Source organism: Dreissena polymorpha, chromosome 3, assembly GCF_020536995.1.
Source record: "Dreissena polymorpha isolate Duluth1 chromosome 3, UMN_Dpol_1.0, whole genome shotgun sequence".
NCBI lineage: Eukaryota > Metazoa > Mollusca > Bivalvia > Myida > Dreissenidae > Dreissena > Dreissena polymorpha.
In genome coordinates this window covers 55746879-55773196 of record NC_068357.1, presented here as the reverse complement: position 1 = coordinate 55773196, position 26318 = coordinate 55746879, and the positions used below count along the sequence as shown (strand labels likewise).

The 26318-nt window shown below is 35.1% G+C and overlaps 3 long non-coding RNA genes across 3 annotated transcripts; 1 reads left to right on the top strand and 2 right to left on the bottom strand.

Annotated features, from left to right (window-relative positions):
- Window positions 1-741: 741 nt before the first annotated feature.
- LOC127874257 (uncharacterized) lies at window positions 742-6669 on the bottom strand. The gene is made up of 3 exons (XR_008046745.1): window positions 6593-6669; window positions 3869-3979; window positions 742-934 (listed from the first exon to the last, which is right to left on the bottom strand). It is a non-coding gene; the product is annotated as an uncharacterized LOC127874257 (long non-coding RNA).
- An 11742-nt stretch (window positions 6670-18411) lies between these two features.
- On the top strand, window positions 18412-22660 carry LOC127874261 (uncharacterized). The gene is made up of 3 exons (XR_008046750.1): window positions 18412-18469; window positions 19694-19923; window positions 20615-22660. It is a non-coding gene; the product is annotated as an uncharacterized LOC127874261 (long non-coding RNA).
- A 492-nt stretch (window positions 22661-23152) lies between these two features.
- On the bottom strand, window positions 23153-24968 carry LOC127874262 (uncharacterized). The gene is made up of 2 exons (XR_008046751.1): window positions 24580-24968; window positions 23153-23993 (listed from the first exon to the last, which is right to left on the bottom strand). It is a non-coding gene; the product is annotated as an uncharacterized LOC127874262 (long non-coding RNA).
- Between the last annotated feature and the right edge of the window lie 1350 nt (window positions 24969-26318).

The following is a 26318-nucleotide window of genomic DNA, read 5'->3' as shown; positions in this document are numbered from 1 at the left end:
CAGCGTCAGTTTTTGCTCTGAGAAGTTCAGGGTGTGAACCCTGGACATTGAACTAACTTACATAATTTATATATGTATAAAACGAAACGCATACGTTGTCATTGTGATGAATGTTTGCACAGTTTACAGTAAAGGTCACTGTCTCAACTATTCTCCTTAGATGACCACGTTTACCCTAGTAATTCAATCTTCTTTTTACAAATGTGGATACCCCAAACGCTCCTTACAAATGAAACATAATAATAGGTTTAGATAAAATATTTGTGTACGCTCGTCGGTATATATTTTGAATCGGCCCACTCAATGGAGAGCTGTGTTTTGTTTTGTAGTTTGTCTACATGTGTGTCGTGTTCGGACTGGTGAGCAGCCAGTTTAGCCTAATGGGCATCTTTGAAGGCCGTGAGTAAAATAAGACGTAGCTTCGATGTCCTCAAATAAAATACATACATTAACAATTGATGTAAATAATAGTTATTATATATATGCGGCGCGATCTGGTATCGCGGGGCTTTATGCATGTACGTTGAGTGACGATCCATTTTAGCTTGTACTGTATGCATTTTCGCTTAGGAGGCACTTAACACGAAAAATTGCATTCAAGCGGAAAATATCGTCCCTGTTTAATTTGTGCGGAGTGTACAGGCTTATCTGGGATGGCACTTAACGAACATGCATAAAACCCCGTTTTCCAAGAGCGTTGCTCAAATTTACACACAATTGCAATAAACAAGTAACTTATGTATAGTTGTTCTATGTTTTATTAAGTGACTGTTACATAATTGCGTTACTTTTGAAGTACATCAATTAATTGGCTTTTAACAACAGCATGCCCCATGGGATGTCTGCAATCCGTGTGCTTATACAGGTCCGGCTGTGCCACCGGAAGTTGCCAGGCTGGATGGTGTAAATATTACGGGTAAAGTGGGCAAACAGTCTGAAATAAAAATTTAAATGGAAACGGTTTTCAAGCAGGAAATGACGTAAAGTGTATACGTGTATATGGGTAATGTTAAACAGGATATAATTTTAATTTAACAGGTAATGTTTGCAAACAGAATAGAGTGTAAGTATTCAGGGTAACGTTGTCAAAAAGAAAATGATGTAAATTTTACGCACAATGTTGTAAATTGGTATATAGTGTAAATGTACTTTGAAATAAGGTGTTTGTAATGAATACGACGAAGTATTTTGGCATCGACTATTGTTAGTTTTTGATTACAATAGTGTTGGGAAGACGGATGTGAATTTAATGGCCATGATGTCAATGGGTGTCGCATATTTGCTTCGGTTTACATATAATATCTATAATCTTATACAAGGCATCAGCCCGTAACGCTAAGTCCTGAAAAATACTGTGTAAAACAAAGAAGCGTTTACAAAAAACATGCAAGACATTATGGCTGTCAAGCGCAGATATCAAAACTAATGTCATAGTTCAGGGTATTTTTAAGGATCATACATTTTTAAGGGATCAAATCAGGTTACGGGGTCAAAGATCATGGTCACACTTCAGTGTAAATAACATTTAACCGAATCCTAAGGATTTTGTCCGCAACATGCCTTTTCTGGGATAAACGGATTTGCGCAAAAGTGACAGACCATTAAAGGTAACATGCTGCACATGGGTGAACACATCAAATGTCAAGTAGATACTTAAATTTCACAAAACTTTCTAGAACTTTGGCCATGTATGTCTTGCTCTACATAAATTGGTCATTGGCTGACTTGATCAAGTGATAAACAATGGGGAGGCAGAGTGGTGTACGAAATAACTAAATCATTTGACCCAAGTGCAGTAGAATGTTGAAATTAATACAATAACTCTATACATAGGTCCACAATCGTTGTGATATTTAAAGATACAATTAGTTTTTTTTAACCAGGAGGGCAAATGGGCATGGCGCATTACTTTCAAAAAGGGCATTTTTACGCGCAGTTTATGCAAAACAGGGCAAAAACATTATGTGGATACCTGGTTTTGAGAGAAACATTGAATCGCATCAGAGGCAGTTGTGGGAAAAACATAAAAATATTAACAAGCACATTTAATGGAAATTGATGTATTCAACTAACTTTAATTAATATTAATATATTTACCTTGTTATGTCTTCCATTAAGGTTCATGCTGTTTCAGTAAACTGTACAGCATGACAAACATAATAAAGAATTATATGAATCTGATTATAAACAGATCCACTAACATTTAAATGAAACCATGTTTGTCTTATCCCATTTTCTAACGATAATATTGTCAGATGTTTTAACTTTGCGAGTAAACTGAACACGAACAATTTGCAAACACTCGTTTCCGTTACATATATCCACTGAGTAGATTACTAATAAATATGTTGTTGGTATGTAAAACGTTTTATGCATCATTCGTTATCACAGGCTTTAATTTGCATTTCAGTAATCCCTTCTAAATGTATGATCTCCATCGTTTATTTGATCGTTATTTGCCATTTTTTCCGAGAGTCACAATTTATTTTCTGTATTGTCCGCCATCTTGTTAAAATGATGTAAACGACATGTGCGCACATATCAATGTAAATTCGTATAATATGTCTATCTAAAACGCGATTCGCATTTAATTTAATTAGTAAACGGTTCAGTAATTGTTTCAATAATTAACTAGAAATAGCGCGGCAGAGGCCAACGCGTATCCCCACGCCGCATGTTTGACCCAGGGGGCACCCTTTGGTTGGTAATGGGGCCATGCATAGTTGAGATTGACCGTATTAACATAAGGGATGTTCAGTATCAATTGGAAGTGAATTGGTGTAGAAATGAAGAAGTTAATGTAAAATAACATAAAACAAGACATGTGTTTGTCAGAAACACAATGCCGCCTCCTGCGCCGCTTTGATTTATTTAAAAATATCATTTGAGAGGTTCATTACTTACCTCCCTTTAAAGCTTATAACTTCCCTTGGATTTGTTTTTTGACCTTTGACCTTGAAGGATGACCTTGACCTTGACATTTCACCTCTCAAAGTGCAGCTCCATGAGATACACATGCATGCCAAATATCAAGTTGCTATCTTCAATATTGCAAAAGTTATGGCCAATGCACCACACCGGGGGCATAAAAATGAGTGAAAATCTCTGAACCGGCCCCACCCCAACCCCCATAACCTTTGACCCAGGGGTCAGATCAAAATTCCAAATAATGCAGGGTCGCACATTTGCTCATAGCTACCATGTGTGTAAGTTTCAAGGTTCTAGTGCTTATAGTGTAGGAGGAGATAGTGGCCAGGACGGACGGACAGACAGACGGACAGACGGCGGAGATAACCACACTATCACCACGCTTTTCAAAAAGCGTGAGGATAATAATCTAAACGACCATAACGATAAAGATACAACTGGTTTGTGTTTTTTTAATTTAATTACGCGTAGAAATACATGTTTTGATATTACTGTATCATGCATGAAATGCACAATTTCCAAGAGGATAACATCGAGGTTTTCATATCCGAAGTAACTATCAACGATTTTATCGCCGACGAGTACACATTACGGACCGATTAGTGTGCTAGGTATTCAAGCCAGTTAAATTATCGATTGATATTGAAACGGGGTTATTCACGCATTACTAAAACACAACCGCGCGAATCTTCGCTGCTTGGGGCCATACTATGATACTAGTCGGCTTAGAAGTTTGGTCAAGGGGCGATACAGATTTTATCAATAAGGGCGAATGGCGATTTTTTTCTTTGTAAAGGGCAAAGTGGCGCTTATGAAAGCTGGCATGGCGCAGCGCCTAGCAAAAAGGGCTTGGGAAAAACACTAACAATGTCAAAATATAATTTTGCTAATGCATTATGATTTATATTATTATTATTATTATTATCATCATTATTATTACTTGTTTTGTATGTTGATTCTGCAGAGGTACGGGCGTGGGTACGATATGCACGCCCCGGTGTTCGGAAGGACAGAGCTGCAGCAGCTGGGGGTACTGTACAAGGGACCGGAACTGAAAGGGTTTCGAAGCTGTTTGAGACTTTGGTCTATTGCTTCATTTCAAATAAATGTTTATGATTGCGTGTACCATTAATTACTTTCTGAATATAGTTCACATAAAAACATTGGTTAAACAATTTGACTCGCAATTTACAAATTACGGAGAAATACGTCTGATGTTTTGAACTTTTGAAATGATGGGAAAAAATACATGTCTGTATTACTTTTGTTATGTGAACACAATAAACACAATTACTCTACACATAACACGACACGTTTCCTGTCGAGTTAGGCATATAGGCTCAAACATTGCTTTGACGAGATCCCATAGTTCTGAATGCGGCGTTCGCGCCTCAGACCGGCCGATATTTCTTGCAATTGACCGTTTGAGGTCTATATCTATGACCTACATAACTATAGACTGTTTACAGAAACATGGCCATTTCAAAATAAACTTTCCAAAACCAGCATCGCACAAAAAACACTATTACTTTATGTGAAGTCAGTAATTCTAAAGTAGAAGGGTTCCGATGCAAACAAAAACAGCTTTTGTTCTTTTTCTTAAGCCACATTGATCATATCACAACCACTTGTAATTGTGTTTACGCTATCTGATACATAAGTAAACCTCACTCATTAGACTCTAAACCTCGTACGAACACATTTATTTTTATCTAATTAAATATTTAAGCTTGTATACACGACAAGTGTTCGATAAATCATATTACTATTCAAATTCATTTTAGAGAATAATTTTGTTTGTTGTGATTCGGTTACACGTGGTATTTTTCCGGTAAGCGGATGAGAATAAACGGTAACAATAGTTTAATTAACCTTTTTGGCTATATAAACTATAGAGGTTCTCATTGGTGCTATTTTTCAGATTTCCGATAATTCTTTTATAGTACTTTTAAACATTCAAATATGTAATTACTTTATGTGAGACGTTCGCATCAACTGGATGCATCAGAATAAACAGCAATAAATGCCGCGCGCGAGACATTGTCGGATGGTGGTCAATAGATATCTTAAGTTATATCCCACTTGACCATACACTTGAAACGCCGTTGGCTCTTCAAACATAATGCATGCACTTATTGGTAAGTCATTCAGTGAAACGTAACGTTGTTTACACAGTGTAAAGTGTATTTAAGTAAGTGTGTTAAAACAAGTTTTACATAAGAAATCTGTAACCTAAACATATGACCAACCAGTCTAAAATTCTAAGAGAGTCTTTTGATAACTTTACACTGCTCATCTCGTAAATGTGTACTGCAATGTCAAGGCTTTCAATACTAAATCTGTCCACATGCACTACATGAGCAAGACTGACAATTAGTCACTCATTTCACATGCACTTCATGATAAAGACTGACAATTACTCACCCATTCCACATACACTACATGACTACGACTGACAATTACTCATTCCACATGCACTGCACGAATACGACTGACAATTACTCACTCATTCCACATGCACTTCATGATTAAGACTGACAATTACTCACTAATTTCACATGCACTACATGATTAAGACTGACAATTACTCACTCATTCCACATGCACTTCATTACTAAGACTTACAATTACTCACTCATTCCACATGCACTACATGACTAAGACTGACAATTACTCACTCATTCCACATGCACTTCATGACTAAGACTTACAATTACTCACTCATTCCACATGCACTACATGACTAAGACTGACAATAACTAACTCATTCCACATACACTACATGACTAAGACTGACAATTACTCACTCATTCCACATGCACTACATGATTAAGACTGACAATTATTCACCCAAATTGCATGCACTACATGACTAAGCCTGCCAATTACTCACCCATTCCACATGCACTACATGACTAAGACTGACAATTACTCACTCATTTCACATGTACTACATGACTAAGACTGACAATTACTCACTCATTCCACATGCACTACAAGATTAAGACTGACAATTACTCACTCATTCCACATGCACTACATGATTAAGACTGACAATAACTCACCTATTCAATATTCACTGCATGATTAAGACTGACAATTATATACCCATTCCACGTGCACTGCATGACTAAGACTATCAATAACTCACTCATTCCACATGCACTACATGCCTCAGATTGACAATTACTCACCCATTCCACATTCACCACATGATTAAGACTGAAAATTATTCACCCAATCTACATACTCTACATGACTAAGGCTGACAATTATTCACCTATTTCACAATCACTTCATGACTAAGACTGACAATTACTCACTAATTCCACATGCACTGCATGACTTAGACTGACAATCATTCACTCATTCCACATGCACTTCATGATTAAGACTGACAATTACTCACCCATTCCACCTAATCTACATGATTGAGACTGACAATTATTCACCCATTCCACATACACTACATGACTAAGACTGACAATAACTCACCCATTCCACATGCACTGCATGACTAAGACCGACAATTATTCATCCATTCCACGTGCACTGCATGATTAAAAGTGAAACTTTATTTACTTTGTCCACGGGTACTGCATGGCTAAGACTGACAATTACTGAACAAGTCCACATGCACTGCTCAAATAAGACAATTACTCACCCAGTCCATATTCACTGCACGACTAACACTGACAATTATTCACCCATTCCACATACACTCCACGACTAAGACTGACAATTACTTACCAAGTCCACATACACTACATGACTAAGACTGACCATAACTCACCCGTTCCACATTCACTACAAGACTAAAACTGACATGTACTCACCCAGTCCACATGCACTAAATGAGTAAGACTGACCATAACTCACCCGTTCCTCCTGCACTGCATGGATAAGACTGACAATTACTCACCCATTCCACATGCACTGCATGATTAAGACCGACGTTTAATCACCCATTCCATATGCACTGCATGACCAAGACCGACAATTACTCACCCATCGCACATGTACTACATGCTCAAGACTTACAAGTACTCACCCTATGCGCGGGTACAAAATGATCAAGAATAAAAAATACAGTTGATTGAGAAAGTGGGCGTGATTTCAACAATATTTGTAGAGGAACACTTCGTGATTTAGAGATGCCAAGGATTACACCTCATGGCCGTGTTATTTTCAAAAAGATTTTAAAAGAATACATTTTGGAGATCGCCACTTCATGTCAAATACCAACTTTTTTTTAAATCTGTAGATTGCTACATTCCAAATAATGAAACCTATGAGCTGTTTAGTTTCTTTACAGCTCCCAATTCAAACATCTATTTTGACAATAACTGTCAGCCAATGATCGTTTTGAGAAGCATCTTGAAACGAAGCCGTTTAGAGAATGCAACTAAGAGTCAGTTGTTGTAAACGGGCATTGAACGGGACAATGGCCAGCAAACAACCATAATGGCGTCATGTTCAGAAAAGCGTATAACATTGTATGCTTTCCCCAATTCTCTTATGATAAAAAATAAAAAACACAATGCCTGCCTTCTTTTTTTTGTCGTCGTGTACATGTTCATTTGCTGGCAAACTACCTGTACAACCAGGATATTGTAGTTGATGATATTGATAAGCCAATACATCGTAGGAATATACTTCAAGTTTGAAATATTAGTTTGCGTATTCGGTTTATTCGGTTTCATTCGGCATTATGATTTATATTATAATTATTATTATTATTATTATTATCATCATTATTATTACTTGTTTTGTATGTTGATTCTGCAGAGGTACGGGCGTGGGTACGATATGCACGCCCCGGTGTTCGGAAGGACAGAGCTGCAGCAGCTGGGGGTACTGTACAAGGGACCGGAACTGAAAGGGTTTCGAAGCTGTTTGAGACTTTGGTCTATTGCTTCATTTCAAATAAATGTTTATGATTGCGTGTACCATTAATTACTTTCTGAATATAGTTCACATAAAAACATTGGTTAAACAATTTGACTCGCAATTTACATATTACGGAGAAATACGTCTGATGTTTTTAACTTTTGTAATGATGGGAAAAAATACATGTCTGTATTACTTTTGTTATGTGAACACAATAAACACAATTACTCTACACATAACACGACACGTTTCCTGTCGAGTTAGGCATATAGGCTCAAACATTGCTTTGACGAGATCCCATAGTTCTGAATGCGGCGTTCGCGCCTCAGACCGGCCGATATTTCTTGCAATTGACCGTTTGAGGTCTATATCTATGACCTACATAACTATAGACTGTTTACAGAAACATGGCCATTTCAAAATAAACTTTCCAAAACCAGCATCGCACAAAAAACACTATTACTTTATGTGAAGTCAGTAATTCCAAAGTAGAAGGGTTCCGATGCAAACAAAAACAGCTTTTGTTCTTTTTCTTAAGTCACATTGATCATATCACAACCACTTGTAATTGTGTTTACGCTATCTGATACATAAGTAAACCTCACTCATTAGACTCTAAACCTCGTACGAACACATTTATTTTTTTATTTAATTAAATATTTAAGCTTGTATACACGACAAGTGTTCGATAAATCATATAACTATTCAAATTCATTTTAGAGAATAATTTTGTTTGTTGTGATTCGGTTACACGTGGTATTTTTCCGGTAAGCGGATGAGAATAAACGGTAACAATAGTTTAATTAACCTTTTTGGCTATATAAACTATAGAGGTTCTCATTGGTGCTATTTTTCAGATTTCCGATAATTCTTTTATAGTACTTTTAAACATTCAAATATGTTACTTACTTTATGTGAGACGTTCGCATCAACTGGATGCATCAGAATAAACAGCAATAAATGCCGCGCGCGAGACATTGTCGGATGGTGGTCAATAGATATCTTAAGTTATATCCCACTTGACCATACACTTGAAACGCCGTTGGCTCTTCAAACATAATGCATGTACTTATTGGTAAGTCATTCAGTGAAACGTAACGCTGTTTACACAGTGTAAAGTGTATTTAAGTAAGTGTGTTAAAACAAGTTTTACATAAGAAATCTGTAACCTAAACATATGACCAACCAGTCTAAAATTCTAAGAGAGTCTTTTGATAACTTTACACTGCTCATCTCGTAAATGTGTACTGCAATGTCAAGGCTTTCAATACTAAACCTGTCCACATGCACTACATGACTAAGACTGACAATTAGTCACTCATTTCACATGCACTTCATGATAAAGACTGACAATTACTCACCCATTCCACATACACTACATGACTACGACTGAATATTACTCATTCCACATGCACTGCACGAATACGACTGACAATTACTCACTCATTGCACATGCACTCCATGATTAAGACTGACAATTACTCACTAATTTCACATGCACTACATGATTAAGACTGACAATTACGCACTCATTCCACATGCACTACATGACTAAGACTTACAATTACTCACTCATTCCACATGCACTACATGACTAAGACTGACACTAACTAACTCATTCCACATACACTACATGACTAAGACTGACAATTACTCACTCATTCCACATGCACTACATGATTAAGACTGACAATTATTCACCCAAATTGCATGCACTACATGACTAAGCCTGCCAATTACTCACCCATTACACATGCACTACATGACTAAGACTGACAATTACTCACTCATTCCACATGTACTATATGACTAAGACTGACAATTACTCACTCATTCCACATGCACTACATGATTAAGACTGACAATTACTCACTCATTCCACATGCACTACATGATTAAGACTGACAATAACTCACCTATTCAACATTCATTGCATGATTAAGACTGACAATTATATACCCATTCACGTGCACTGCATGACTAAGACTATCAAAAACTCACTCATTCCACATGCACTACATGCCTCAGATTGACAATTACTCACCCATTCCACATTCACCACATGATTAAGACTGAAAATTATTCACCCAATCTACATACTCTACATGACTAAGGCTGACAATTATTCACCTATTTCACAATCACTTCATGACTAAGACTGACAATTACTCACTAATTCCACATGCACTGCATGACTTAGACTGACAATCATTCACTCATTCCACATGCACTTCATGATTAAGACTGACAATTACTCACCCATTCCACCTGCACTACATGATTGAGACTGACAATTATTCACCCATTCCACATACACTACATGACTAAGACTGACAATAACTCACCCATTTCATATGCACTACATGAATAAGACTGACAATTACTCACCCATTCCACATGCACTGCATGACTAAGACCGACAATTATTCACCCATTCCACGTGCACTGCATGATTAAAAGTGAAAATTTACGTACTTTGTCCACGGGTACTGCATGGCTAAGACTGACAATTACTGAACAAGTCCACATGCACATCTCAAATAAGACAATTACTCACCCAGTCCATATACACTGCACGACTAACACTGACAATTATTAACCCATTCCACATACACTCCACGACTAAGACTGACAATTACTTACCAAGTCCACATACACTACATGACAAGACTGACCATAACTCACCCGTTCCACATTAACTACAAGACTAAAACTGACATGTACTCACCCATTCCACATGCACTAAATGAGTAAGACTGACCATAACTCACCCGTTCCTCCTGCACTGCATGGATAAGACTGACAATTACTCACCCATTCCACATGCACTGCATGATTAAGACCGACGTTTAATCACCCATTCCATATGCACTGCATGACCAAGACCGACAATTACTCACCCATCGCACATGTACTACATGCTCAAGACTTACAAGTACTCACCCTATGCGCGGGTACAAAATGATCAAGAATAAAAAATACAGTTGATTGAGATAGTGGGCGTGATTTCAACAATATTTGTAGAGGAACACTTCGTGATTTTAGAGATGCCAAGGATTACACCTCGTGGCCGTGTTATTTTCAAAAAGATTAAAAAAAAAAGAATACATTTTGGAGATCGTCACTTCATGTCAAATACCAACTTTGTTTTAAATCTGTAGATTGCTACATTCCAAATAATGAAACCTATGAGCTGTTTAGTTTCTTTACAGCTCCCAATTCAAACATCTATTTTGACAATAACTGTCAGCCAATGATCGTTTTGAGAAGCATCTTGAAACGAAGCCGTTTAGAGAATGCAACTAAGAGTCAGTTGTTGTAAACGGGCATTGAACGGGACAATGGCCAGCAAACAACCATAATGGCGTCATGTTCAGAAAAGCGTATAACATTGTATGCTTTCCCCAATTCTCATATGATAAAGAATTAAAAACACAATGCCTGCCTTCTTTTTTTGTCGTCGTGTACATGTTCATTTGCTGGCAAACTACCTGTACAACCAGGATATTGTAGTTGATGATATTGATAAGCCAATACATCGTAGGAATATACTTCAAGTTTGAAATATTAGTTTGCGTATTCGGTTTATTCGGTTTAAACGAACCTGATAAGAGATCTTTAACTCTTGTTAACGAGGTTTTGTCAGAAAAAAAAAAGAATTAAGTAGCATGCGTATGAATTACCATACTTAAAACGGACGTTGCGTAGTGGATATCGTAACCGCCTAGCGAACAGAAGGTCATGGGTTTGTTCCCTACTGTTGAAGCGTTCTTTCGGTCTTCCCAAAAGACATTAACGTACATGCTCTATTCTTAAAACAGACTCAAGAGCATTTTAATAATTCTATGGCATTCAATGCAATCAATCTAAAATAAATAGGTTTAAACTAATATCTTCCTGACAATACATGGTTGATCAGATCTGTGTGTAAAACGGAAACTTTGCCTGTTTAGCTTCCATCCTTGATGCGACGACACGTATCAGTAGAGTGCGGTGTATTTCTACTTTAACATGCGACAAGTATAAGGATGATAATATAGCGCATCGTCGCAGCTAAAAAAGCAATTGGAGAATATTACACAAATTGAGTCAGTTCAACCAAAATTACTAGGATTATGTGTTAATTTTTTAGGGGGAGGGGGAACACGCGATTGCGTGTGGGTTGTGAAATATTACAAATTAACAGTTCAGTATGGATTGCGAAATACAGTAGCCCGGCGATCATAATCAAATTTTTAGTTATCATCGTTTTTTCTTGGAAATGTGATTTGACTGATTTTGAAAAACAAACAAACACAAACATGAATTGGTCGTTCTTTCTGTGATAAATGGTTAATTTAAAATGGTTAGTTTTGATCATTACACACTCACGAGGTCTGATGATAATCGTTAAACTATTTGTACAATGAAGGTCCCATGTTTGGATTTTTGTTTTAAGGCAAGTTGGCGGAAGAAAGCAATCTACGAAAGTTCAGTATTAACATGAATTGAACATGTTTAATACTTGCAATTACAGTCTTACGACTAGGCTATAACACGAGTCCATGGAAGATTTAAAGAATATGATAATTTATCAACAAGCATTCCAGTAGGTTGTTATTGTAACACTACATATACTGGCTTTTACTGTGTTTTAAACTGCGTGCAATATCTAAAGAACTACCCACACATTACATGTTAATAATTCGTAACTCAATAAAACCTGCTTTAAAAATACCGCGTCACAAAATGTTTATCTTTTTTGAAAGATGGTTGTCGAATTATGCGACACAATAAACTAAATACGTTTTCAGTTAGTTGTTTATTAATAACTTAAAATGTTTAACACGATTATATTGATATTCGAGGAGGCATTTCGCGATGGGGGAGCCGACCAATCATAGAAACAGTTGTATTATTCCAAAATTCAACTTACTAAGATCTTTATCATGGTAGATATAAGCTCCGTTGGCGTCTTAACCATATATGTGCTCATTTTTTTGTGCAACCATACGAGATCAAACGCAACTAATGGTAAGTGTATTCTACTTGCAAAATGTCGTGTAACCAAAACCGTTTGAACCTACGGGGCTAGTTTTATTGTTTAAAAATTATATTAAAATTTGCTAAACCAGAAACAGTGATGCTGGATACACAGGTGGTTAGCGTGTGGCTATGATATTAACTGGTGAAAAAATAATTTTGAATTAACAATAATCAAAATTATAACGAAAAATCAACTTCTCTGGAAAAAACAACAATTTCAATATCAACTATATATAAATACACTATAAAGTTGACAAAGCAATATAATTGTATAAATTCCGGTTATTTTCTTGCATTTAATAATAATATTTGGTTATTTGACAGCGGTCTGGGTAATATAATGTTACATTTTAATTGGAAGACAGCTGACATGTCATAGCCGCGCACTTACATTATTTTATTAATTACGTTATGATACGCAAATTGTAAACATCTTGTTTGCCAAGCAATATACTATAAATTATTAATTATTAATTTAAACATTTATTTTAACCATGTGTAGCTTAAAGTGATATTATGGGCATTTTTTACTGTTGGATTGAGCTGAAAAGAATTTTCAGGTCAAAATAATAAGTTCAAATGTGGTTACTGACCAATTATTTGCAACTCATCTTGCTACCAGTTGTTTAAAAAAATATTTTTTTATATTCGATATCTTACGTGACCCACCCGGTCCTGTAAGCCAAAATGATCCGTAAAACAAAATTGTGTCTTTGTGTCGTCTGAACGAATCTGCACTAAAACTAAATATAGTATCACATCGTACATGCATGATCAGTTGTCAAACGAAAGTACGGTTGATATTCAAATGCATTATTTTTCTTTTTCCGGGATATTGTTTTAGTAGGTTGATGCTGCATAAAGAAATATAAGTGTATATAAAGTGAAAACACCAAAAATAAAGAACGGTTGCGATAGACACCTATAAACTGTTAGATGCCCATAATATCACTTTAACTGTATTTTCACGGATCTCTAATATTTTTAGTTTCAATATCCTGTTTAATCTTTCAATTTTTCGTTAGGAATTTTTCTAGGAAGACTCTAAAATGATCGTTTAAACTCGGACCGTATGGAATGTATTGAATAGACGCGCGTCCAATACGGTGGAATATTGGATTGTCCGATGGTATAAATGGCGAGAGTGTATTGTAATTTGACGATATAAATAGGTATATTGCAATAAAGATTGTTTTCTTATACTGACTGAAGAGTATATTTCTTATTATGACCGACCGGTAACGTAGTGTAGTTTGTTTGATAAGCAAATTGGATATACAATTAATGCAATATATCATAATAATACAATTTATGCAATATATCATAATAAAGTACAAAATCAGTTATTCAAATATGAAGTTAATGTTGCTTTATGTGGTTACAATAGTCACAAATTTCAGTTTATAACTAAACGAAAAATAAGTGTTATAATCCCAAATGCATTTTAAATCTAATGTTGAACTTGTTTAAACTATAAATGTGTCGTTTATTTATAGTATGTATGCAATAATGTCGTTTGAGATAAACTATTTCCGACAAAAACCCATGGAATATGGAATACCTGCGGTGTGAAGATCCATTACATAAATATAGCATAATGTATATATATATATATATATATATATATATATATATATATATATATATATATATATATATATAACATGGCAGTCGACGCCACCTTACTGCAAGTTTGTGATGAAGCTTCAAAAAATGAATTATTCAACATATATATATTTACTATAGTATTTTTCATATTTCTTAAACATTTATCATCAATTGCATCAATAAAGAATATAGTTCATTATCGAAACAGATGTCGTGAATGCCACGATTTTGTATATATTAAACATTGACAGTGTTATGTAAATTAGCTCCATCTAATACGTATAAAAGCACTTTTCTCCGCCAGTTATGTAACAACAGACTAAATATCTTTGCTTCATCTTTGACCTAGTTATTTTGGCGATAAAGCCATATTCAGGCGGGAAAATTGTACTATGTTACCCTAACCCAAAATTAGAACTTCAGTCTGAAAAGCTAGCTGGTGCTATGGCAGAGGTATCATAATCCATGTTAATCTTGCTTTTCATGTTTGTCTAGCTTTTCATAAGATGCTTGTGAGTTGGCGGGAAAATATTGTAAAAATACCACGCCATGTGCTTGGACAAGGGAGAATTAGAAAGAGAATTAAAGAAAAAGGATTGTGTGTTGAAGTTTACCTTGAAAAGTTGGATTTGTTATATTAACATAGTGTAAAACAAGAAAAGTGATTTATGTAAAAGAAAAGTGATTTGTTGAGAATCAAGAACTGGAAATTTAAAGTGATTGAAAGTTGAACCAGTGTCTTGTGTTAACTTATTTAAAGGTCAATGTGGCAAAAGAAAAGAAAGTTCATTACAACAAATGGAATGTTGATACAAAAGAAGATACAAAAGGAAAGGTACAAGTTACTATTTGAATCACAGATGACGATCGAAAAGATAGTGGTGATAATTATTCAGATCTTCGATAAAATGCTTAGAATAAATTTCCTACTAAAACATAGTCTGTGAAATACGGAATACCCATTAAAATCCAGAGAGCGACAATGTGAAAGTGCGATAGTACGATGGCGACACTGCGATAGAACGATGGCGACAATGCGAAAACGGGATAGTACGATGGTGACAATGCGATAGTCTTCGTACTGTCGTCATCGTATTTTCACATTGTCGCCATCGTACTATCGCACTGTCGCCATCGTATTGTCGTTTTGTCGTGATCGTACTGTCGCATTGTCGCCAGCGTAATATCGAACTGCCGCCATCGTATTGTCGCACTGTCGTCATCGTATTATCGCACTATCGCATTGTCGCATTGTCGCCATCGTACTATCGCATTGTCGACTATCGCTTTCCGGTACACAAACTATTCTTATTGCAGATACAAAATAGATGATTTTATAAAGATGTACTTTGAAAGAGGTTACAGTAATAATGAAATCAAATAAGTTAGAGAATGGGTATTGATGTAAGGTATGCTGAACTGTGAAGTATTTTTACAAGTGGCTCCATCTAGGAAAACAACGTTGTGCGCATGTGTACCGGAAGGCGCCATCGTACTATAGCGTTATCGTACTGTCGTCATCGTATTATCGCATTGTCGCCATCGTACTATCACACTATCGCATTGTCGCCTTCTGGATTTTAATGTGTAACCACGATGGCACTAACGGTATTCCGTAGTGAAAAAATGTTATTCTTTATTTTAAGTACGGTGATGCTTGTTTCGGGTTTAGCCTAACTCGTTTTGAAATGACTCGTCAACAAAGGTTTTTCATTTTTGAAGAGTATCATTAAATATTTAAGTAAAAAACTGTGATAATTGTTAGAGTCAAACTATGTTTAATTGAAACAAAACAAGTTGAAAATAAACGTGTACATTTATCCGAAATCGGACCCGGAGAATCAGCACATACACAACCTAACGTGATTCCACTGGACAATACAGTCTTTAGACATTGACAGCATATCTATTGAACTAATATTTAAAACATGTTCCTTTGTCAGGAGTGCTAGAGGGATTGTATGCTAAAAAAATGGGCCATTATTATGGTTATGATGCTGAAAACCCTAATTAAATCATGGGGTTGCGATACGATAGTTCACATTACGTTTTAGTAACGTATTGCAAACACATCTGAATTACTGACAGACGGACACATTTATATGCCCAGCAAAACAGGTCCTTAAACTAATTGATTAAAATAGCCAGATGTTCAAGTCAATGCTGGTTGAAAAAGGTTTGTAGTGCATTATTGTTGTTACTGTATTACAATAAAATTACAAAAGCATGCACCATGTCCATTAAATAGGCGGGCAAAACTAGACCAGGATTACAGGATTAGCAAATACAACAATAATATTGTACTTTGTATTTGTTGTATATTAAAATGGAGCGGTGTCATTAACATTAATTAGGCATGTACATGTTGCTTATTCACGAGTTTTTAAATAAAGTGATAGGCATGAACATTTATATTATGTTTTTAAAATTTCTGCTTAATACATGTGGCTTAAATTTGAAGCTGTGAATAAATTATTGTATTGAACTGGAATCGAAAAGAATCGTACTATTTCACAATATGTTTCCATAATTGAATACTGTTGTGAATGGTTGACAAGGTGTCATTTTGAAAATGTGTACATTCGAGTTTGGTGGCTGAAACTTATCAAATGTATATCTACAATTTTTGTGTAAGATGTGGTGGCGTATTTTATATAATAAGGACTTGAAATAAAAGTGTATGTAATACATGACACAAATTAATTTTCGGAACTGTTTATAATTTACAGCTGTTGGCAATTACAATGTATCGCCAAAAACCCTGAACATGCACTTAAAAACGATTTTAATTCTGTTACTTATATCATATTTATAATGCTTAATTTTCCCAATTTCATGGTTTATCGCACTAATTTTCCCAATTTCATGGTTTATCGCGCTAATTTTCCCAATTCAAATGGCACAGGCTGTAACAAATAAAAGCAAAAAAAATACTGGTAAATGACATGTCAGCTGTGGTAAAAAAACAAGTTATTGACATTTACATATTAACGTAGAATAGGCACAAATATAGGTACAAAATTGCGATTGCATAGACAAAATAGAATTATTTTGCAAATATATTGTTATTTGTTAAATGCAAATTAGTGCTCTAATAGACGAGCTTAACATTCCCAATTATAGCGATAGTCACGAGGAAATAATGTATTGAAAATGTTAAGACAAGGCTCGCGATGTGCAGTTATAACTGTTATATGGTGGTAACTTCAGTCTGCATACTATCTGTGGCGTGCATTGTACGTTTTAAATGAATAAACATGACATTTTCGTATGATAAAAAATATTGAGTTACACATAAAAATGCGAATATTTGTGTAAAAGTGTCGTTAATGAATAACAAAATACAGCATGGCGTAAATTTTTGTATGCGCGTATCCGATTAACACATAATGACCCCACATAAATATGGAAGGGAATATCCGCCAGTCCATTCATGTTGCCAAATGACAATTACATATTGCTAAATGACAATTGCATACTGCTAAATCATCCTAAATGACAATTGCATACTGCTAAATTACAATTGCATTTTGCTTTATTTTATTTGTTACAAAATAACTGCGACTTCCTTGCGCCTGTATGCTTGTTTTTATCAGTAAGTGAAATATTGCTTGCATACTTCTTTTTATTGTTTACTCGATGTATGTTAATCATGTATTCTCTCGAGTAAATTGACAAATTAATTATTTCTGTTAACTTGTTCGTGTGGATATCTTCTTGTTGATGAAATATTATCATTTCAATACTTAGTATTTCTAGAAAATAGCATTTTTTTGTAAGTTCTGCGAAACGAATAAGCAAAAGGCAGCAGCTCACATGAAGTAAGCCGAATGCCGAATGCATTAAGATGAATGCATTAGTAATACTGAATTCATACACGACGGAGAACCAGAGTTGTCGGTCGTTAACGGTAGTTTTCGTAAAAGGTTAATATTTAAAACGGTGTTGTATTATATATCTACCAGATGAACAACTCTACCGCGTCGTTTCGAACGTATTCTCCACTGTTCTTATTCAGGTAAAGGTTACTTGTTAGTGTACTTGTTTATTATGTTAATTGCATACGATTGTAATCCCCATTTCGAACGTTGAGTTGTCATTTGGTTTGTGATTAAGGTCTATTTGAAGTTAATGGACGTAATCTTGTTTTCATTTGTAAACACGTCAAACGTATAATTGTAACGAAAGTGGGTTACCATGATCAAAACGTCTAACTGTTGGCTGGTTTGAATTTAACTATTAATTTCATTCTGTTTTCTTCGCTTATCTTCGTAACACTGTCATTTATCTAATCAAATCGGTTGATACCTAGGTTGGTAAAATTGTTTCTTATTCAAATGATTCTTTTTAATTGTTTTTTTTACTAGTTTATCCCCAAAACGGCATGGAAATTCATACAAAGAGCTAATTAAAATGGAAAGCAATGTGAGAAAATAAGTATGCACAATTACGTCATTTACGAACAAAAATAATTATGTTTTCTGAAATTATATGGTTTCTCTTTTTCATTTCAAATGTTTATATTTCGGATACTGTTTTATACTATTATCAATATATGTTGACCATCTTACACCTGTTTCTGTATATTGGGTATGAGATGACTTTGGATAGGTACCAGTTGACCAAAAACAGGTATAAGTGGACCAAAATGGGTTTGAGTTGATCACAGTATGTGTTGAACAGTTACCTAACAGGTGTCTTCAAACAGACACATTTAATGAAGATTTTTCTTGTCTTTACTTAAATGGTAGATCGATCTTGTTTTTCTTTGCATCAATAATGTGTAGCTCAGTGACCCAGTTAATGTTTACGGTTTGTAACTCAGGGGTCCTGGGTTCGATCCTCACGTGCAGTGCTGATTTTTTTCATGGGAGTTTCCTCTGGCGAGACTGCAGAGCCCAAGCCTAGTACTGGTGAAACCCAGGAAGCATAATTAAGTGAATCTTTGCCTTAATGTAAGTTAAATACATAAACAAAAAAACCATACAAACAAACACATCAAGATGTTAGCACATGTAGGATAATAGGGGGGGGGGGGGGTGAAGATTTCCCATAAAGATGGTACTTAGATCATGAGCAAAGCAGATAAGATCATATTTCTGTGAAAAATGTATGGAAACTTAGATCAGCAAGCGTAATATCTGACTACGTAACAGTTATTATCTCTCGAATCTATGATTATACTACATAATGGTGACTTGTTTTTATAAATAAAAAATAATGTACATGAATACATTTGCAGATATGAGCCAACAACAAAGAGCAGCTGCTCTTTTAAGGCAGGCAGCAGATTTGTTGAATGTCAACACATGTGACAGGAGTACACAATACCAACACCAGTAACCTCTGTCAGTAGCACTAGCGCTGCAAAGGCAATTTTTGCACCCGACAGTAAAAGAAGGAGGCATGGACATGCAAATACAGGAACTGTGGCAGTGTCAGCACTGGACTATTACACCCAGGTGTTATCAGGTAGGCATCACTGAAGAGGCCTGTGCTAGATATTTTGGAACAATCAATACCACGCTAATTCTTTTTTAATGTAAAGATTTCTATTGTTTCATAATATTCATGCATATACATCTTATTTTACTGTGCAAACTTAAAGAAGTCATTTATTATTGAAAACTTCCTAAATATTGTTTACAAGACCTTCCTGTATGAATAACTTTTAATTTGTTCTTGAAACTCCCTACATAATTAATGATGAGGAAAAATGCTTTTAGTATCTAACTATAAAAAGGTTTATGGAATGAGTTCCATAGCTTATGATGTTTAAAACATTTTGAATAAAAAAAAAATTCCCAAGTGTACCCGTCCTTTTTCCAATTGGGCAAAGACATCGCTGCAATACAGAAAATCAGATTCCACAACACAGCACTTATAAGTACTGTATACAAATTAACATGTGTATCAAGTTGAGTCAGGTTCAAACTGCACAGGTTATACCGGTAACTCTGCTGGTATCAGTTATAGAATTAAAATGTTTTTTTTGCCCTTAAATCCAAGGTAAATAACCATAATAAGTTTTCAGTTATACAATTGCATACACTTCACGTTTCTTAATAAGGCCTAAGCTCTTGCATAAATCAAGCTAAATATTAAATGATTTCAACCTTAACAAGACAAATGTGTTGCATTCACTTCCCTACTGTAAATGCAGGTTCCTGGTTACAACTTAGACCACCTGTTGAAGGAGCTGGACGTTACCAGGGAGAGACACTAGCACAAAGGTGAATCAGACTAACTGGAGCTACAAGCAGTTTAAAAAAAACTTCAGGGACCAGTCTAAATGTTCTGATAATGATAATAGTGTGTGTTATGTGTTTTATTGCTTAGAATTTTGGCTACTCTGTATCCAATATCTAAGGTGGCATTTTATTAAGATTTAGAAAAAAATAAGGCCAATCTTAATAAGAAATATTCTGCTAGTTGGAACATATTGAACTGTTTATTCAATCATGCAGCATTTTGTTGTTTACCATTTGAGCATTTGGCATGCTTAAGCTCAACATAGTATTAGAGAAATTGATTTATTTCACATTATTTTACTTATCTTGCAATGATTTTACAAGAATCTTTTTCACACATCTTGAAGATTGGTAAGCAGATATGTTCTTGCTAGATTTCAATGGTGAAGTTGTTTAGTAAAAATTTCTTGCCTTTCTTTTTTGTTGTGCTGACATTTTGACATTAGTTATAATTTGTTTGCAGTGAACAGCCAAGGTTAAGTAGACCTGGTACTTGCATTCAATCAAATTGAGCCGCGTTCTGGGGAAAATGGCTTTATGCAAGTGTGTGAATTGTCGTCCCAGATAAGCTTATGTGGTCCACACATGCTTATCTGAGACAACATTGTCGGCCTAGTGGAATTTTTTTTCAAAATCTCATAAAACCAGAAAGTGTCTTTCCTGATTAGCCTGTGCGGACCGTACACGTTAATCTGCGACAACACTTTAGGAACATGCATTAAATCCCATTTTCCCAGAGCAAGGGTCAATTGTATTTATTTCCTTTCACATGCTCTTTATTTTAGGATCATACAGATTCTAAATGCCTATTTATTGTAAGCTGAATATTTAGTCATAACCAAAAAGTGTCATAAGATTTTTGTTAAGACAGGACCCTGAATTCTAGCATTTAATGAGGTTATGTGCTTTTCCACACTTATTCTATGTCTTATAAGTAAAAGGTGTACACTAGCAATAATATAATTTGCTACCAAAAATGTTTTCCATATATATAACTTCTTTTACAAGAAAGACGTTAACATGTGTAAAAAAAGTAAGCAATCAAAATGACGGGTATTAATTTTTGTGTGGTTTTACGCATTTATTTTACACAAATTATAAAACCATGATGAAGTATACGTAATTAACAAATATAAATCAGTTTATTTATTGTGCATCCAGGCATTTACATATAACCAGACAGTAGTGCAATCTCACATGTATATGTAGGTTTTAAGCTCTACTGGCAGAAGGCCTGAAGAGCTTATATCATGGCATGGTTTCCGTCGTCCGTGCTTTAGTTTTTTTCTTGTTTACGCGCTAAAGTCCACAGTTTTCATCTGATTCTTTTCAAACTTGTTCAGTGTCTTTATATTAATGAGGACTCGAACCCTATTGAAAATGGGTTACATCAGAGTAAAAAGTCCAGAATTATCTCCCCTTGAATTTGAGAAAATTGTGAAATAAGGCTTGTTTACGCAATAAAGTCCACAGTTTTCATCCAATCATTACCCAACTTGCACAGTGTCTTTATCTGAATAATGAGTCAAACCCTATTGAAAATGAGCAATATCGGAGTTATAAGTCCAGAATTATCTCCCCTTGAATTTGAGAAAAAAATGAAAATTCAGTTTTTTTATGTGATAAAGTCCATAATTTTCATCCAATTCTTGGCAAACTTGCACAGTGTCTTTGTATCAATGAGGACTCAAATAGCCAGTAGAGCGATTGAGGCTCTCATGGGCCTCTTGTTCACTTATATTGCACCAGTGTATAGATTGTTTTGAAAATAATTGTATGATCATGTTAAAGTTGCAAATGTCTAGCCATAAGCAGTATGTGTGGGATACACTAGCAACAGGACCAGAGAGATCATTTTGTTTTCAGATGATGTTTATGTAATGTGTGTTTCATCCTTATATTTATTTAACCAGTATGCCATGTAATACATATATTTCCTAATAAAATTGTAAAAAAGGTTATTCAGAATTTAGATTATGTCGACACGCTATTTCATGATGGATGGCTTCATCCACAGATATTACAAGACACACAGCAACAACATAATTGAGCCATGGTCTGGGAAAATGGGTCTTAATGCATGTGTGTGAAGTGTTAATCAGGGCAATTCAGCGATGAAAATTTACCTCAATGGAATTTTTTCGATAAAAAAGTCTCTGGCAGAAAGTGTTGTCCCTGATAAGCCTGTACAGGCTAATTTCAGAAAACATTTTGAGCACATGCATTTAGTCCAATTTTACCAGAGCCAGACTCAAATGTTAAAGCAATGCACTATTAAGAAATATATCCAATGAAGAGCAGCAATATTGGTTTGCAATTTATTGAAAATCTCATAATTGTTTAAATAAAAAAGATTTATTATTATTTACAATAAGATGCAATTATCTTTCAAAAACAACAACACAATTGGCATTTCATGTAAACTTTAAAAGGCTATACACACTATATGATAAATTTAACTGGTATTTATTATAAACAATACCATACTAAAGAAGCACATACAGTTCTCACTATTCTATTCATAGCAATTCATATTGAATTCAAGAACAACTACCATAAACAACATTCCCATTTGCATCTTTTAAAAGGTACAAGTATTTTAAATGCTATTTCAAAACACAACCTATCATGGAAACAAAATGTAGACTTGAAGAGGCACTGTCAAATAAAGCTCTTTCTTAAAATGCACGTTTTTAGTCATCAAGATAGAAAATTACAGTACCTCTTCGACTCCTTCAAAATATATTGGTACATACAAAATAAACACAAACTCATACTGATGACACGCAGTTTGGTTATCTGCTGAAACACACTTTATACAGTGTGAAAATTACATAAAAATATTATTTTATCTAAGACATTTCTGGCTGAACAAAAACATATTTCACCAGGTAAATATCAACAATTATATTTTAAGTTATATCTAAGAAAAGGTTGTTGTTTTTTACAAAATCATTACCTCAAGTGTAAAAAATCTTGTATTATCTATAAAACAAATTAATTTTAAATCATTTTACAAATTTCTTGAATCATTAACAATAGTTTTCTAATAAACGTTCATTCATGTATTTACATGATTTTAGTATATACATTTAGGAAATAATAATAGTACATAATGATGTTATTTATCATGTCTTTTTCTTGTTCTAATCAAGCAATAATTTAAAAGCAGACGAGAAGTCTTTTCCACCAAACCCGTGATTAGTCATGATGCGGTAAATCTGATGACAAAGAGACTCATATGGTGTCGGTCACTTCACTGCCATCACTGTTTTGAGCAAGACCAAGGTCCTACAATGTTGAACATGAATGTTTATGAGCCTTGTCGTGCAAATAGATCTTATAATCTAACTTCAACAGATGCGACCAGAAACACTGCAGACCAGCCTGTGCATCTGCCTACCTGTCTGCCATAAAGTCACGTAAGGTTTCGTGGTCTCATAAGGGGACATTATGACTCATCAGAGTGTACGGATGGCAGAGGAATATCTGCAGCACCTCGCTGATATGTCCTAAGACCCATTTTTGCATGAGCTTCTGAAGTAAATTTGTCCTTTAGACATTTTTGGTATATATTGTTTATAACTTGTTTGAAATGTGGTAAAATATACTATTAAAGGGAAAATAAACCAAAAAAACTACAAGAAAATTCAAAATCAGATGCACTAATAGTAGAGGAATCGTTCGTAATATTTAAGGGCTAGTCTATAGATGCATTTTAACATTATTGTTTTCACAAGAATAGCTGGATGCGGATGTTCTGATATTGCAGTGGTATATTGAATGCGTACTTAGGTGATCCTCACTCAATGCCGCATTGTCATGACAAAACCTCATGAACTTTAAAAACAAACAAACATACAAGATATGCACTCACCTTGGTCATAAAGGGTGTCCTGAATCCACCATTGGAGTTATTGCTAGATGGAGCCCCCTAAACGACACCAGGGCCTTGGTTTAACATTTTAGAAGATTAGCATCGCCCTGAACGCATGTTTAGAACCTTTGCAAGCAACATTGGACACAGACGGACCTGCAATAACACAGCAGGCATATGGGTTTTTGATGGCATTCACACTTACGCAAGAACATGACTAATTTACTCATCTCTTCAAAGTCTTTTATTCATGTTAAAGGGAAAAAGAAACAATACTTGACTGATTAACTCACTTTATGCACTTGTTCAAATTTAAACATGTGGCATATTACCTCATTTTTATGCCCCAGGATTGAATGATCGGGGGTATATTGTTTTTGGTCTGTCTGTCCGTCCGTCCGTCCGTCTGTCTGTCAATGTGTGTGTCTGTCCAAAAACATAACCTTGGTCATATTTTTTGCAATATTGAAGATATCAACTTGATATTTGGCATGCATGTGTATCTACTGGAGCTGCACATTTTGAGTGGTGAAAGGTCAAGGTTATCCTTCAAGGTCAAAGGCCAAATATATGGCTTCAAAGCCGCGCAATAGGGGGCATTGTGTTTCACAAACATAGCTCTTGTTTCAGTCTTAAATAATAAATGAACTGACTATACTCCACACAATAGGAATTATAAGCTTAAGGTATGCTTCTTGACAGGTTGAATACTTATTTACAATCAGGAATTAGGCAGCAATCATTTTATTTCGCATAATAAGCCAGCGAAGTTATTAATTGTGACATAAGTTCTCCAAACTTATACTAATCAATCATTGTACTGCAATCTGGATACCTAACCTGGTTAGGTATCCAGGTGCAGACTGTGGTATAGCTGCCTTTTATACTTGAAAAGGGGGTTGGTAGTAAGCAGAGTTAAAAGATGTTGTACTGCTTATTAAGGGATTTGAACACAAAACTTACGTATCCCAAGGCAGAGAGAATTTGCGTGGACCATCGTACTACCAAAGTACTTTATCTACTTGTATAGCGATAGGGATCTTCCTCCATCACCAATGAGAGGATCGCAATATAACTGATCTACACGTAAAGATAGAATGTTACTAAAAACATTATACAGCTACAATTCTATACTTGAAATGTGTATGTAAAATGTATGTTATTTTGTCATGATCCCTAAATTGCAAACCACTACAAGGCTAGGAAAGTGTTTCAATTATGTACAACAGAGACACGTAAAGCTTTTAAGTTCCTGTTATAGCGTAAATAAATCACAAAAAGTAGAACTTACCTGGGCATCATTTTCTCAAAGCGTTGCATCATTTTCCCCAAAGCGTTTACCACAGGAAAATAAGGTCTCGATAGTGGGAATCCAAGCAAAACAATAGGCATTATGTTGACGGGTAAGGTTTTTACTCTATCACCGCTTTTTACGAAGGATTCCAGAAATAGTCGATGTATTACGGTTGATACCGGAGATTTTTATTTTGATGTTAAGAGTGATCTCCTGGCAATAGTAATTTACGCTGCAATTTGCGCTGGAATTAGGTTTTTTAATACTGGTTTCCCCTTTCGGAGTGTGAACTATTTATTATGGCGGTGTATGCAAAACCGATGACTAATTCTTAATCAAAGACGCACTGGCAATCCACTTAAGAAGTAATATAGATCCACAAAGATATTAACAGCTTGTTAAATTTAGTAGCAACATAGCCAAATGTACAATACATAGTAAAACA